The sequence below is a fragment of the Astatotilapia calliptera genome, chromosome 15 (genome assembly GCF_964374335.1).
Source record: "Astatotilapia calliptera chromosome 15, fAstCal68.1, whole genome shotgun sequence".
In the NCBI taxonomy this organism is placed as follows: Eukaryota; Metazoa; Chordata; class Actinopteri; order Cichliformes; family Cichlidae; genus Astatotilapia; species Astatotilapia calliptera.
Window position 1 is genome coordinate 34,767,513 of NC_137436.1, and position 15,997 is coordinate 34,783,509.

Sequence of the window (15,997 nt, forward strand, 5' to 3'; positions counted from 1 at the left end):
CCATCAAATTAAAAATAAGCTAATATTTTTTCCTAATATTGTACACTTTCTCAGTGTAAACATTTGATATGTTTTATATCTACTGTAAACAAAATATAGGTTTTATTAGAGTTGCATTTTGTTTTTATTTACATTTTACAGGGCATCTCAACATTTTTGGAATTTAGTTTGCAAGCTTCTTTTTTTCTCAGTTTGCTAGCACCACCCACCTTTCACATGCTCTGGAACGTCCTGGCACATTTGCAGAAGACTTTTGACCCGCTCCTTTTCAGTATTCACTGCCGCTGCTTCTTCTTCTCTCAGTCTTAGTAATGTTTTCATGTTTTGCTCATCTTTGCAGCGACCATCATCACATAGACCATCTGGAGAAGTATAAACACTTTGATGACCAGAAATATAGATAAATAATGTAATGTTCCATAATACATAACACCCACTAAAATTTTGTTATCATGTTACTTGTACATTTCCTACCACACACACACACACACACACACACACACACACACACACACACACACACACACACACACACACACACACACACACACACACACACACACACACCTCTTTGTATTCCTGGGTTGTGAATTAAACAGATTAGAAACCATTTATTCAGTAAATATGCAAATATCTTTGTTTACCTAGATTTTATCAAATAGACCATTCAAACTTCTGCTGATTTTAAAGAACATTGGCTGTTATTAATTTGTTCGTGGTACTGGGAGCAATAACACGCTTTACATTTTATGTGAAACTGCAATGTAACTGTAGAGAGTTTATTCATGTAACATCATTTTTAAAATTGCAAATTGTGTTACTAAATTCAAATGTCTAGATAACTTTCATTTCATACTTTGGGATGTGTTGTAGAAGGTGAAATAATAATAATAATAATAATAGAACAAATCAAACACAAAACAAAAAAAACCCTTCAGAGGAAAAGAGTAGTGCACAGAAACAATCTGAAGTAATAGGAAGTAGACAAAAGAGTGAAGAAAAGAAAGAGGAATGCTAAGCAGAACTGGCAGAAGTAGATAGATATTCGTATTCACCTGTTTTCAGCAAATCAAGAAATTCACGTTTTCTCTGGAAAATGTGAAGTAGAGCTTTAAACTGAATGTCTCCATTGAGGAACCTTTCTGATACAGATTTGAATGCTGAAGCCCCCAAAGCTATCATGGTTTGTGCTTCATCTGAAAATGATTCAACCAATCCCTCTCTAGCACCTGGAAAACAAGAGTACAAAAACCCAAACACATTTTACTGACTTTTTAGATAAAATAAAATGAAAGTCTGTTTATGGCTTTCTACATTTATTTTCTAAAAATTGTTAAATAGATATACTACACAAATAACACATCCAGCCTTACAAACCCACAGCCTGGCATTTACGTTCACATATTTATGTAAAATATAATATAAACATGAAATGGGCACTACACAGAAATGTGCAATTAATATTATGTTAGAGAGTAACAATAATCTAGACATTAATAAAGAGTAGTAGTACATTTTTTTTTCAATTTTAAAGTTTACCTGCCAATTGGAAGATAGTTTTGGCCATGGGCCAGTTCATAAGATACTCAAATATTGAGCCTTCGCCTTGAATGTACTCTCCATTGACTTTGGGCCATGACTCCACCACAACAACAGACATAAGCTTCAGAAACTTTGTGATATTATGTCTTTTCAAAAGATTCAACACCCCTTCACCAGATTTATCCTAAGCAGAAAACAGGGAATAGGTTAATGTGTGTGTGTGTTAATATTAATTTATAACTTTTTCTATTACCCCCCCCCTCTCAATTTCCATTGAATGTACAATAATATCATGTGAAATTAATAAGCATTTTTCATAATTTTTTGAAATCATACCTGGCAAATACGTGCAACTGCCTCCAGTGCACATTTCTCCATTGTGCTGCATAATGATGGACATGTGTTGCTCGCCTTTTCCATTGTGGTACAGTATATTCCAATTTGATTTACATGATTTTCCTAGCACACAAGCACATATCATCAATATGTTTTTCAGGTGCACATGCAATGATGACAACTCAAATAAAAATTAATTCTTACATATTTCAGTTTGCCTTCAAAATCCTTCATGAATGTACTTCTCCAGTTTTTAGTGTGTTCCTCACGACTAAAAGATACTTTCAGGATATTGCTCCATACCTACAAAAAAGATGTGCATTTTAATAGATTATTGCAGTGTCCACTAATAGGCATGTTAACTTGTACTTGATAAAAACTCTGAAATTACAGTCCAGGAAACAAAGGACTTAAACTGCTCAAATTTCACAGAAGATTGTCTGATACCACCGCCAATTGCAGTGGCATTAGACTTAGATGCTTGACAGTAACAAGTGGTCCTACTGTTTTTTTTTTTTACTGTATTTACTGTTTGTTTATTGTTTGTTTGTTGCTATATTTAAAATGATAAATGACTTGAAATGATTCTGAAAAAGGAGAGGCAGACAGCTGGGAGTTTGTTTTTCACTTGTAGCATGAAGAAAAAAACTAACTAGGACAGCTATCTTAAAAAGAGAAGTGACGCATTATTATTCCAGATAGCTGCAATTGTGACGTATTTAGCCTAGAGTACTTAGTGAACTGAAGTTGGCAGATATCAAAAGAACTCCTGTAGGTAAAAATTTTTTTCATGAAATTGGTTTGATTTTAGTTCTCTTTTTTCAAAAACGAATTCATAGTTGTAGTTATGTCAGGCTCTTTTTATATGTGTAAAACAATGGCTTAGAGCAGACTGCAGGCCTAAATAAGGATCAAGTCCAAACTTGATCCGTACTTTAATGCACCTATCACACATGCTATTCTTGTAGAAAAAAAAAAAATTGTATTAATGCGCTTTACTTCACAGAAAATAAATGTGGTACACATTTAATTAAAAACAAAAATGAAGCAAAACAAAAGCAATTAAAAGTAAAATGAGACTATTGTTCACTTGCTTTGGTCCCCAACTATGAAAATGTTTTGAGATGGGCAAAGATGAGGCCACAAGGTACATATAAACTACCGGTCATATGTTTCAACACATCTTCTCCTCTAATCCCCAAAAGTTCATTCTGTTCATCTGGACGTAGTGTTTTCAGTGGGAGAAATGTTTCATCACTCATCATTAATATCCAGAGAATTTGCATATTAATGATCAAGCAACTGACCTCCCATCCCATTTTTCTTTCAGTGGTGCAGGTTTCAGTCATTATGCAAATGTACTGTTTATAAGACTGGGGAAACCTGCAGTCAGCTGAGACTGAAGAAGTCACTTGGATGAGTGACGAAACGTTTCTCCCACTGAAAACGTCCAGATGAATAAAATTAACTTTTGGGGATTTACTTACCTGGATGATTGAGCATGAATAAAGACCTTCTCCTTTTATGTTTTTTCTTGATTTTCATGACTATTTACATTGTAGATTCTTACTGAAGGCAACAAGACTATGAATGGACACATGTGGAATTATGTAGTAAACAAAAAATTGTGAAATAACTCAAAACATGTTTAATATTTTAGGTTTTTCAAAATAGCCATCCTTTGCTTTGATTACTGCTTTGCACACTCTTAGCATTCTCTCTCTGAGCTTCATGAGGTCGTCAACTGAAATGGTTTTCCGACAGTCTTGAAGGAATTCCCAGAGTTCCTGAGCACTTGTTTTGCCTTCACTCTGTGGTCCATCTTATCCCAAATCATCTCCACTGGGTTTAGGTCAGGTGACTGTGGAGGCCAGACCATGGTGCAGCACTCCATCACTCTCCTTCTTGCTCAAATAGCCCTTACACGGCCTAGAGGTGTGTTTGGGGTCATTGTCCTGTTGAAAAATAAATGATGGTCCAAACCGGATGGGATGGAGGATGCTGTGGTAGCCATGCTAGGGTGGTCCTCATGCCAGCCAGTTCCATTGTTGATGGTTTTTGCGACTGCACTTGGGGACACATTCAAAGTGTGAGCAATTATCCAGACTGACTGACCTTCACTTCTTAAGGTAATGATGGACTGTCATTTCTCTTTACTTAGCTGGTTGGTTCTTGCCATAATATGAATTCTAACAGTTGTCAAATAGGGCTGTCAGCTGTGTACCAACCTGACTTCTGCACAACACAACTGATGGTCCCAACCCCATTAAGAAGGCAAGAAATTCCACAAATGAACCCTGACTTGGCACACCTTTGAAGTGAAAACATTTCAGGACTACATCATGAAGCTCACTGAGAGAAGGCAGAGGGTTTGCAGTGCTGTCAACAAAGCAAACGGTGGCTACTCAGAGGAATCTAAAATATAAAACATATTTAGATTTATTTATCTTTTTCTTTCTTTGCTACATAATTCCATATATCTTGCTTCATATATTTGATGTCTTCAGTTTGTATCTACATTGTAGAAAGTAGTAAAAATTAAGACAAACCATTAAATGAGAAGGTGTGTCCAAACCTTTGACTGTTAGTGTACATTGATGTCCTCTTTTTTTGTTTTGTAAGATGAGCTATATCTAAGTGGCTAATGTGCTGATGATCAAAGTGAATTATTTATATGACACCATAACAGAGAACAAGAGCTTACTTAATTTCTACTTACCTTTATTTCATTGGGTACAGAAAAGTGCAAATGATTCCATTCATTGAGCAGTTTATTACTGAAGGTATTTCTTCGCCACTTCCTCATTGTTTCTAATGTCTCCCAAAATGACTCTTCCTGAATTTGCTCTCTTGTCTGTAACATTTGTAAATTTCTTTATGAAATAAAATAAACTAAACACTGTCAATGTGAAATCAACATTTACATTTAAGCATTAAAATTTATGTTGTTTTTTTTAAATTTTGAGGTTTAGCTAAAAGAAACATAAAGACATTTTGCTCATATGGTAGTCCAACCGACTAACAAGCAGCTCTGACCTGGGAATCATTGTGGCCGTAGACCTTGGCTATCAGACAGACTAGTTCAAGGAAGTGGAGAGGAAGGTCAGAGTCATTTGGATCTTTTGTGAAATTGCAGACAGAGCCAAGAAGCATTACTGCAGTTTTCAGGCAACACTCTCCATTTTTGTCATCGAAACTAGAAGAAAACATTACATTATTGTTTGAGGAAAGACTGCCATCAGCACTGACACTAAAAATCAATATTGATCCTTCTTCACAGATACTGGGCTATAATGACAAACAGAGGCTTTTTATTGTACCTGTTATTTTGGTGACTTTCTCTTTTGATGACATGGGATATCAAATTTATCAGAACCTGTAATCAGAATCATAGTAGATATTTATTGAATATGAAGAGACATAGCTGTTGAAGGCAACAACACACATGCCACTGGACATAAAATCTAGAGTAGCCTTTCAGCATTTTATAAATCAGTGTGGTCTAGGAGAGACTTCAGCTCCTGCTCCTATTCTGAAATTTGTTTTTAGGCTTAGGCTAAAATATCATGTGACAAGGGACTTTAGCCAATCACAGGCCTTTGCATATCAGATCAGTTGAGTGCTATAAACAAAATTGACCAAAACGAAACTGCATAATAAAACATTCCTTGGCAGAGGAGGATTATAACCCTGTATTAAATCAAAAGTCAGTGTTGACTTTTATTTTTAAACTTTTGGGGTTGCTACTTGTGGTTACTATTATTTTGATTAATTTTATTTTTAATTATTTATTTTATTTATATATCTTATCTGGCTTGGGGCAGTTTTGAACACAACACTCAGTCTCTTGTCACATAGCAGACATAAACCCCCTCACAAAAATGAGAAAAAAAGTTTTTCTTATTAAAAACAGCGACAATCAAAATAATAATTAATAATATTAACTAATTATAAAATTAATTAGTTTAAAATTAATTAGTTAATAATAATTAATTAAACAGTATTATTAATTAATAATTTATTTCTATAGAACTGAGGGAAGTTCCATATTTATTTGACAACTTAATTTTATATACCTAAGCATTACTTAGTTATATAATGTTAAATATAAGTAAAACTTGTTATTAATATTAATTTTAATTTTCACTTTGCTATTTAAAACTCTGTTTTTATTAAAACAAAATAACTGTTTTAAGAATAAATACCTTGTACATGGGTTGAGTTATGCCAGATCTGATGCTGAACTGCAAATAATGAAGAATGTCTAGTAGTTCAACTCTCACTGGACTGGACATGAAGCTCATTAGGTCATCCACCCGTATGAGACACATCCAAGAGTGCACAAGAAGACGATCAATGGCTGCCAGGTATGCATGTTCTTTCATGATCTCAATCCGATTTCTAGTTAAAGGGGTTAGGGTCAGGGCAGATAAATGGGACCAGACAAATTTAATTACATTTAATGTCTTTATGGGGGATAAGCACTTACTGTGCGTAGCTGGGTCCTTTGATTCCCCTCAAGCCTCTCCAAGATTCAGATTGTGGATTCAAGACTGGGGTAACTGGCTCAAATGGTTTGCTTTCTCCTCTCAGTAGATGAATCAGAGGGATGACCAAGACCCACTTCTCAATATGGTGTGTTATAGCAGTGTGGCAAAGGTTCTCCAGCGCATCTGCAACTCTGTATAAGTCGAGAGATAAGCAAACATACAAGACCAGCAAAAAATTCACATAACACAGGACAGGAGACATTCATTTTTCCAGATAATTTAGCAGGAGCACTACACTGGAAAACCCAGATTGTTTGTTGCACCAAAGTCAAATCAGGTTGATCAGATTATAGGTGACTGGATTCCAAAGTGATGATAAATTGCAGTGTTGTAACTATTGTATGTAAACAAACACAATTTATAATGTTTTAGTAAATTTTAACTTAAAACTGGGTTGTTCTTGTCCCCATATTATCTTTGTAAAAACACAATCATTGTCACAATGTTTATGCTTAAAAATAAACCACACACTAATTACCTTTTTTTATCTGTCAAAGGATTTGCAAAGTTTTCCCAGAAAATGGCAAACTGGCCCTGCGCCAATTCAGGCAGGCAAAGAAGACTGCATAGAATGGAAAGTTTATCTCTCATGCTGTCCTTCAGATGCATGTTGCAGACCAGCAAACCAATAATCCCTGCATGGAGATTTGGTAGCAAGGATTGTACTGTTTCACTTTTCTTTCTGGCCCTAAGACCAATAATTTCCTCTAGAAACCTTTTTAGTAGGTTTTTAATCTGGAAAAGGCAAAGGGTGAATATCAGAAAACATTGGAACATTGGAAACATTCAGTACTTTATCTTATACTGTTGGATTATGGATGTAATATGTTGAAACATAAAACACTTGTTACTTACCTGTTCTGAACCATATGGTAATCTCCACCGTTTTTCCATACCATCATGAAGTAGAGGATAAGTGTATGTATGAATGAACTGTTGCAGCAGGAGAAAGAAGTTTTCTACATTTTGTTCATTCCAGGTTGTGAGAAGATCAAAGATTATTTTTAACATCTCCCAGCCAGCTTGATCTCTCCCTTCCATCACAGTTTTTTTTTGCAGTATTCCAGTACCAGGCAGTGTTTAATTTGGGATGGATCATATCATCATATTGATGCCATTCACCTTTGAAGCACAAAATACATCAAGTTTGGTAATGGTTACATTTATTATTCAGTTGGTCCATTCATACTATTGTTTTGGCCAATACCGGGTGCATTTAATGATGATTGATTCTGACTTATTATGTACTGAACATCTTGCTTTAAAGCTTGATCCTCTACACTTTTGGGGGAATATAAGATTAGAACATTTAGGCTTGTGCATATTGAATTTTCATTACCATAGAACTTAATATAGTTTCTATAGTTTCTACTCCCTAGGTTTCTTTTATTGTGCCTCCCCTTTATTCCGTGTTTTATGTTTAGTCTTTCTTGTCTCTATGTTCGTGCATCCCCTGTGTCCAGACCATCCCTTTGTCTCCCCAGTCGGTCCTGTCTCGTTGTCTCAGTGTTTCCTCTGCCTGTTGTTATGTTGTTCCATGTGCTGTGTGTTCCTTTGTATTTTCCAGGTCCTAGCTTCTAGTTCCCAGGTTTCTAGTTTGTTTTGGTCTTAGTTTTTAGTTTTAGGGCTATGTTTTCTTATTTCTGGTATTTGAGTTTTGTCACAGCATAATAAAGCTGCCTCTTTTAGTTTACCCCTTTTTGTTCATGAGTCCTACGTTTGAGTCCTCTTCCTGCCTGAAGGGCTGTGCGATATGACCAAAGTCTCATATCCCAATATAAGACATCTATTGTCCCGAATAACGAAATATATCACAAAATAGTACATTTTATCTTATTCTGTGAATCTTCGCAACTCGATTTGTGTGAAGTGTTTTCAGCGGGGCTTCGTGTACCTGGAGTTGAGTATTTTGACCCATGCATGAAACTATATAGTTTTAGATATAAGTTGTATGGGCCGCCATTTTCTTTGTCAATATTTATTACATGGCATGCTGCGGAGAAATGCCTGTTCTAACGTTTGAGTCTAAGGTTTATTTTGAGTATTAGTTAGTATTTATAGAGTTAGTATTTATTAGTATTTATTTTGACAGCTCTTTTTTGCTTGTCATCCGTAAACTCTCTCGATACTCTTTCATGTGATTCTTGTATAGGTGGTAGCAAAATTTTTTTGCCGTAAACAGTGTATTTTGCGACACCACGAAACAAACGATAGCGTATAATATGAAAAGATGTTTTAATTTCTTCATCCTATATATTTTGTCATATTGCACAGCCCTACTGCCTGCCACAAGTTACATGACAGGTTTAGATCTAAGGTTATAGCGAGAATAAGCCACAGCCCTACATGATAAAATCAGTCCTAACCTGATTTTCAGTCACTGATTGAATCAAGTTAGATCTGGTGGTCTATGACAATGTAAAACATATTACACTTATTTTCAGATCTTTTTGTGGTTGTCATTTTTTTTGTTTCCTGTTGCTATCAGAAAGGTTGGGTCTCTGGCTTTTGATTTGAGGATGTACATTTTCTGCTATAACTGTGGTGCAGTGATACCAATGAAGTCACTGTGGTGAGATGGTTTTGTGAATGAAAAATGAATGAATGAATAAAAGCTCACTGACATTATTTTTGCTCCTGTTGCTGCTTAAAAATAGGGAGTACGCGGTAAAGTAGGTCATCTACTAAAATTAGTGGTTCAGTCCCTGGCTTCTCCCACAGTGTGCATGCCTAAATATCCTTGGGCAAGACACTGAACCCCAAGTTGCTCCCCGAAGTGTTCATCAGAGTGTAAATATGTGTGAATGTTAGACAGAAAGCATTTAAATTTAGAAAAACGGTGCCTGTATGAATGGGTGTCAATGGGTGAATGAGGCATGTAGATAAAGCGCTTTCAGTGCTAAAATTCACCAAATTCTCAATCTAATGAATATCTTACATATAGTTAGCAAACTATCAAGGAAGACTTTACTGAGGAGAGAATATGTGAAAATTGTGGTTCTAGTGTCAACAACTGACTGCAGAGGAGGGTTCGTTACAATAAAACCATACTCTCACAGACAGTAAAAATAGTATAAACATCTCTCCAGTGAAAATGTCTGCTGTTTGACTAAGTAGACCAAAGGTTGCCTCCTTCCTTACTTGGAGATTAGCAGTTGATGGAGGTGAAAAAGGGTTTGCTCTCTTGTGGATGTGACATCATCAAAGCAGACTGTTTTCTTAGTATAGGTCTAAAAATTGGGCATACATTAAAGCCCACTATTCAATCATTGTTTTTCTCAGGTTTTTTTTTTTTTTTTTAGCATTTATTAAATACCGTAATTAAATCTAATATTTGCAAAATCTATATCAATAATATGAATTTAGAATACCTTCTCTTGTTAAAAGCCCTTGTTGGATCGACAGGCATCTGTTGATGAAGTCATTTTTCTCTTCCTGGTAGATGGCCTCATAAATGAACTCCTTTTTACTGTGCTTGTAAACTGCATATTTGTAGGGTATACGCTCATGAAGTTTTTCCTTGGGAATTTTAACATGTCTTTCAGCAAGATAGCTCTTATCTCCAAGAGACCTATTAAACAGAAAGTTATTGTTAGAGATGGGACATACAGATGACAAACAATCTAATAATGCGATAGAAGCTAATATAATTTCTATACTGGCAAAAATAGGAATATTTAATCACATCTAAATTCAGTCTCACTGATTTTCCGTGGAGAATAAAAAAAAACATTGTTTTTTGAACAAACAAATAACAACAATAAGTTATACCTGGGGAACATTTCGATGTAAGCATCCCAGCTTCCTAACAGTGCAGCAGATTTTAACACAACAAAGTCTTTCTCTGGATCCCAGTGAAAGTCTTTAGAAACGACAACGTGAAAATACACAGATATTCCTTCACTGACTGATGAACTGGAATAACAGGAAAGAGGCAAATAAATAATTTGATGGTTAAAAATATGAACTCAAATATGTATATTCTACATCCTGTTACTTACGTTTGTGGTCTCTGATGGCCCACTTGGACATCACTATGATGGGGAGGGCAGGGTGAAGTTGGTGGCCTAGAGCCAACTACATCTCTCTTGCCTCGTTGCTGTTCTTTTGCCAGATGTGCACCTGTGTCCTTATTTGAGTTAGTGGAAGTAGCCTTATAAATGTAAAAAAAAAATGTAAAAAAAACCAAACAAACCAGTTTTATTTCTTATTTTATATACTGTATTAGTAGAAGAAAATAAAACTTAAGTCCTACAAGAGTCTGATTGGTAGTCAGAAAAATATGTTTAATGTAGAGCGACAATATGTCGATTTTCACCTTCTACTTATGAAAATGGATATTAATTAATGTTAGTAAATTGGTTTCAGATCGGAAAAAAACATTTCAGAAATGTTACAATTTAAAAATCTTTTCCCTCATGTTTTAATTTTGCAGTTTTGTATTAAACTCAGTTTGTCAGTTAAAACTCTGTATTTGTCTTCATAATACCTCAGTGTTTTTGGTGGTGTCCTTTGTTACCGGCGTTGTGGAAACAGATAGGTTTGTTTCAAGTGTTGCCTTACTGCGTAATTCAGAGTCACTTTCAGCAGTCACAGCAAGATGTCCCTCTTTCTTATTACAAGACTCTATACCTTGAGGGAGAGTAGCTAATTTACTTTCCAGCTGTGTCTGCAGAAGGGATGTGGATCTGCTTCCATTTTCTGCTACAACTTGGGTTGCAATGTTGTCTGGTGTTGTAGAATGCTCTCTGTCTGGCTGTGATTCAGCAGCAGCCAGTTGTACCTAAAGAATAGCTACAGAGTTAGTTCACCAAATACCTATTAAAATTTTTAAGTATTTATTGAGATAGGGTTTCTCTGGAAGCAGAGCCTACACTGTTTTTGTAATTAATCCTAATAACATGTTATCTCTAATACACACAGAGTTGTGCCACTTTTTAGTTCAAACATGATGTTTGTCTTTGCAAACTCATAACTAAGGGGAACCAGTAAGTTAGTACACTGTCTGAACAAGATAAACAGGACATTATGGAAGATGAACTTAAAGGTCTGGATAAACCGGTTCTTCTATCTTTGAGACTTTGTTTTTTACTGCAGTTGAAGTTTAGTGTAAAACAAGCAGACAAAACAATGTTTTACTTCCAGAAAGAACAATCTATGGTTTCCTGTTTAACTATTGCTGGATAAATATATTCCTTAATATATGTTTCTTGTTGTTATAAGATTGAATATTTTCTCCTCATACTATGATTTTGTATTTCGTATAAAATTCAGTTTGAGGTTAAAACTCTGTGTTTGACTTCATAATACCTCAGTGTCTTTGCTGGTGTCCTTTGTTACTGGGCTGGGTCTTGAAGACTTCTCTGACTTTGTGGTATTTTGATCATCTGAATAACACGTCTCAACTCCTTCTACTTGTTCTTTTTTCCTGTCAGCCTGTTTTGTGACTGTATTTTGATCTGTGTTCATGGAGTTTTTCTTATCAGCAGACTTCCGAGAGAGATTTTGAGATGTTGTTTTGTTTGCATCTTGGTGTGGGGCAGGCTGCGTTGCTGCTTTGGCTTCTTTTAATATGTCCTCAGATGATTCAGGGACAGTAGACTCAGCTTCTTTGGTTGTTGGGGAATCTTTGGAGTTAGACAAGGGTCCAGGATGAACATCACTTAGCTTGTCAGCAGGAGTTTGATATGGATCCGGGGTGTCATCTTTGTTTATATCTGATGAATCCCTTGTTTGATGTGCTGCTATTTTGCTGTGGGCAGATGTAGGGGAGGGTGTTGTTGTGGGAACAGACAGGTTTGTTTCAGGTGTTGCCTCAGTGCATGAGTCAGAGTTAATTTCAGCAGCCACAGCATTTTGCTTCTGTTTCTCCTCACAAACTGCTAGTTCACTGTCAAACTGTGTCTGGTGAAGAGATGAAGATGCACTTTCATTTTTCACTGTGGCTGGGTCTGTACTGCTATCTGATGATGCAGCACCTTTGCTGTCCAGCTCAGAATCATCAGTAGCCAACTGTCCCTGAAAAAAACTACACAGTTAGTTCAGGAAATACCATTTCAAACTGATAATTTCTAGAAGCAGAAATTAACACTTTTTGTATTACTGTACTATAAAAGGGTAGAGAGATGGGAAACTAATGCAAGCAGCATAACAAACCCTCTACTGCATAGCGTTGCCCTGAGGGAACAAACCACATTTTCATGCCTCACACTGGCCCTTCAAAAAAAACCCAACTTTTTTTTTCAAATAATGCTACCAGGCACAATTTTAGGGTGAAGGCTTGAGTCAGGGTTAGGGTAAGGTTTAGGCAGGGACTTGTGATGGGTAGGGTCAGGATAAGTCTCTAGGAAATGAATTTAAGTTAATGTAATGTCCCCAAAAGTGCACGCGTGCATGGGGTTATAATCAAATGTTGGATGTATTTTGGTGTTTTATTGTTCTGTGAAATGTTTACATTGTTTATTAGTTGTTTATTTATTTGTTCATCCTCGCTGTACTAATAAAACTTATTATAGAATAACTTGGGGTTTGACTACCCTTGTCGCACAGTGTTGCCTTGAAGCAACAAACCAATATCTGTCGGGGGGGTCAAATTTTATGATTGATATATTGTTAGGGACCCTAAAGCTCCCCCAAAATAGGGAGAAATATTTTTCCCCAAAAATGAAAAAGCCATGCAGTTGAGGGTTAACAAAAAGCAGGTCTTTAATGTGGCTTTTCATGTTGTGATGAAAGTCCAGAACATAAAATTTACAAAGTTAAAAAAGAACAGGAGGAAGAGATGACACAAATAAGACACAGCTGAATGTAATCAGCATACACAAATAAAGCTCAAAAACAGGACACGAGAGACAAGAACTTGCAGGAAGTAACATAGAACTAAACACACAGGCAAGAAACACACACTTAACACAATACAGGGGGACACAGGGGAAGGCAAGAATAACATAGACACAAAACTGTAAATTCTAAACACTAACAGAAAGTAGCAAAAACTAAAGACTAAGAATCCTAAGAGACTAGCCATAGTACAGAGTGAAAGTAAAACCAGTCAAAAAATGCCTAGCAAGTACATAACTCAAAAGAAAGTCAAACGAAAGTCAAACTCATAACTCTTGAATAACTGTACAATAATTAGAGTTAAACCAAATTAGATATTTGTACAATAAAATAACCATGGCAGAGGGAAAAAGAAACACCACTAATTACAATTATAAAATTCAAAAAACTCTTAAACAGGAGCAAACCTGGGTCCTTGTGCTCAAAAGTACAAACACTGGTTAAGTTAAACTTGGAATGTCTGCAAAAGCATTTTCTTGTATTTTTAATAGCGTGTTTACTGCTCTGGATAATCTTGGTGTAAAGGAAGGAAGGAAGCAAGGAAGTCTTTTTTTTTTTTTTTTTTTTTTTTACCTGTATTTGGGTGGTATTTTCCTTTATACCTTCATCTTCTTTTGGAGCCTGGTCTTGATCCTCCTTTTGGGTTTTCTCCTTAGTCGTGGTTGAAATTATATGTGTTGATGTGGCACCATCTGTTTAACAATTATTTCTATGTAAGTTTTATATATATCTAATCACAGTAAACATGGCATTGGAGATGATCCAGTTTTTTTCCTTATTCATATGACCCTGACCTTTGACCTATGACCACAAAGCATTACATTTTCAAATGCTATATTTTGTTATCTTTACCCAGTGATTAACTGAATGGAGCAAATTGGACTGATATCTTTGGCTTGTATAAGCTGTAAAACTTTTAAAAGATTTTAAGGTGTATTTTGTGAAACTTTATGGCATCTTTGTGATGTCACAGGGTGCTGTACTGAAAAATAAAAAGTGTCTTGTACAGCTCTCTCCATGCCCTATTGTATGATGTATTACTTGATATGGTTTCTTGTATTTTTTTTCAGAGTCAGCTTTGACAGCAATGGAAGTTGAGATCAAATGCTTGGCAAACCTAGGTACTCGTGTCCTCTAAGGCCTAGTATATTGTTGTGAAATTTGAAGACAATCCATAAAAAAATGTGGGTATTATGAAGTTTTCACCAAATTTAAAATAAAGAAAACTGTGGATGCTATGCTGTTAACAAACAGACAAACAAACAAAACTGATTACATTGTTCTTCCCTCCCTTTGGGGGAAGAACAATGGAAATGACTATACTTCTATACTTGTGTTTCAGATGATTATCAGAACACTGTGTCATTTTCATTCTAGTTAAACATCCACCTACAGTACTGTTTTATGTTTGCAAATGAAGTTTTACTATTATGACAGGAAACTTACCTTGAGCCTTTTTTTGAGACAAAAGAAATAACTTGTTGCCACATTCAGGGCAGAATTTAAATGTACTGTCCACTTGAGTTCCACATTCGGTGCAAAACATGATTGCCTGAAACAAAATATAACATTATAAATGACAGAAACATTGTAATGCCCTTGAGCATCGTTAGTATAATTCAAGCTGTTTCAAAAACTGTTTTACCAAATTGATTTATATCATCTTATCTTCTGTATGTTGTAATAAGTTAAATAGGCGGCAGCATTGATGAATTTGAAACATTTAATCTGTGTTAACATTGTTGTCCATAAACAATTTACAGTGACATGATTTTCATGTCAGACCTTAAATACTGCTACACTGCACGCATTATTGAAAAGAATGCATATCTATATTTTGACATAGTCATTGTGATAACAGAAGATGTGTGTATATTGTATGAATAGATTATTGCAGTATTAGTGATTTAGTTGTATTAACGATAGTTAAACATTATAGTCGTTATTCATTTAAGTAGGTCATAGGTCAAGCTGCTAAACATTCACGCATAGAGCACACACATAGAACTGGCAGAATAGGTCAGAGGTTTATGTAAGAAGCAGAGACGACAGAGCTGCTGTTAGTGGGATAAGGAGGGGTAAGCCAAAGCAAGGAAAACATAGTGTGCGAAGGAGTGGGCAGCAAGGACACGAGATAGGGAGGCAGGAGATAGAGAGGGTCCTGTCACGGTCCTGGGTCATTTTGACCCAGCATTTTCAGTTCTTATATTCCTTTGTATTATGGTTTTTTATTCTGATCCTTTTGTCATGCTTTGTTTATTAGTATTATTCTATGTTTCAGTTATTCTTTGTGAGGGATTAGTTCTTAAGTTGTGTCTCTCGTTTAGTGTAAGTTCAGTTCAGTGTCAACTCTGTGTCTGTTTCTTGTTTCCCGTTTTATTGTGAAAGGTTGTGCCTCATCTCAGTGTGTCTAGCTTTGCTCCCCGTGTCTCGTTAGCCCAAACCCTCCCAGCTGTGTCTCCCTCCTGTTTTCCATTCCCTGATTACTCCCCTGTGTTTTAAGTTTCACTTCCGTGTCTAAGTTCTGTATTTTGGGTCCACCACTCCTGCATGCCACACAGCCAACCATGACAACTACTGTCAATGTGGAATTCTCCGAGAGAATTGTGTCTTGTTTATTTCATTTTTGTGCAAAATAATAAGTTGTTTTTTAAAAAAAACAAACAAAAAACAACAACTTAGTTTTAAAAAAACAAAACAAAACTTACTTTGCACAAAACAAACCTTTA

The 15,997-nt window shown here is 35.7% G+C and overlaps 1 pseudogene across 1 annotated transcript in view; it reads right to left on the minus strand.

Moving 5' to 3' along the window:
* The window catches only part of LOC145420646 (E3 ubiquitin-protein ligase rnf213-alpha-like), a 60,703-nt pseudogene extending 45,889 nt beyond the window's left edge, over positions 1 to 14,814 (minus strand). The window contains exons 1-19 of the transcript XR_013901962.1: positions 14,715 to 14,814; positions 13,842 to 13,960; positions 11,739 to 12,446; positions 10,918 to 11,211; positions 10,430 to 10,581; positions 10,200 to 10,343; positions 9,800 to 9,999; positions 7,284 to 7,550; positions 6,907 to 7,163; positions 6,368 to 6,559; positions 6,084 to 6,279; positions 5,199 to 5,254; positions 4,915 to 5,074; positions 4,598 to 4,732; positions 2,083 to 2,181; positions 1,879 to 2,001; positions 1,540 to 1,726; positions 1,056 to 1,229; positions 210 to 362 (exon numbers count right to left, since the gene is read on the minus strand). The product of XR_013901962.1 is annotated as an E3 ubiquitin-protein ligase rnf213-alpha-like (transcript). The remainder of the gene's footprint in view (positions 1 to 209; positions 363 to 1,055; positions 1,230 to 1,539; positions 1,727 to 1,878; positions 2,002 to 2,082; positions 2,182 to 4,597; positions 4,733 to 4,914; positions 5,075 to 5,198; positions 5,255 to 6,083; positions 6,280 to 6,367; positions 6,560 to 6,906; positions 7,164 to 7,283; positions 7,551 to 9,799; positions 10,000 to 10,199; positions 10,344 to 10,429; positions 10,582 to 10,917; positions 11,212 to 11,738; positions 12,447 to 13,841; positions 13,961 to 14,714) is intronic.
* Between the last annotated feature and the right edge of the window lie 1,183 nt (positions 14,815 to 15,997).